Genomic DNA, 411 nt, shown 5'->3' on the forward strand with positions numbered 1-411 from the left:
GGCACTGGGGGACACTGGGAGCAGCGAGGATATCGGGGGCTTGTGGGAACATGGGGGGCATTGGGGACAATGGGGGACACTGGGGGCATTGGGGATATTGGGGACATTGGGGGCATGGGGGACAATGGGTGCATTGGGGGACATTTGGGGCATTGGGGGACATTGGGAGGGATTGGGGACATTGACATTGGGGACAATGGGGGGTCGTGGGGACATAGGGAACAAGGAGGCTATTGGGGACATTGGGGACAATGGGGCACACTGGGGGCATGGGGACATTGAGGGACAATGGGGCAATGGGGGACATTGGGAGGCATTGGAGACATTGACATTGGGGACAGTGGGGGGTTGTGGGGACAATGGGGGTCATTGGGGATGTTGGGGACATTGGGGTCATTGGGGTCAATGGGG

At 59.6% G+C, this 411-nt stretch overlaps 1 protein-coding gene across 1 annotated transcript in view; it reads left to right on the forward strand.

The window, feature by feature from the left end:
* Positions 1 to 411, forward strand: part of LOC104537178 (pre-mRNA-splicing factor SYF1-like) — a gene marked incomplete at both ends in the record, with an annotated part of 5,548 nt that overhangs the window by 1,560 nt on the left and 3,577 nt on the right. The gene's annotated exons all lie outside the window — the stretch shown is intronic.

This window comes from Mesitornis unicolor, unplaced genomic scaffold (assembly GCF_000695765.1).
Source record: "Mesitornis unicolor isolate BGI_N332 unplaced genomic scaffold, ASM69576v1 scaffold13112, whole genome shotgun sequence".
Lineage (NCBI taxonomy): Eukaryota > Metazoa > Chordata > Aves > Mesitornithiformes > Mesitornithidae > Mesitornis > Mesitornis unicolor.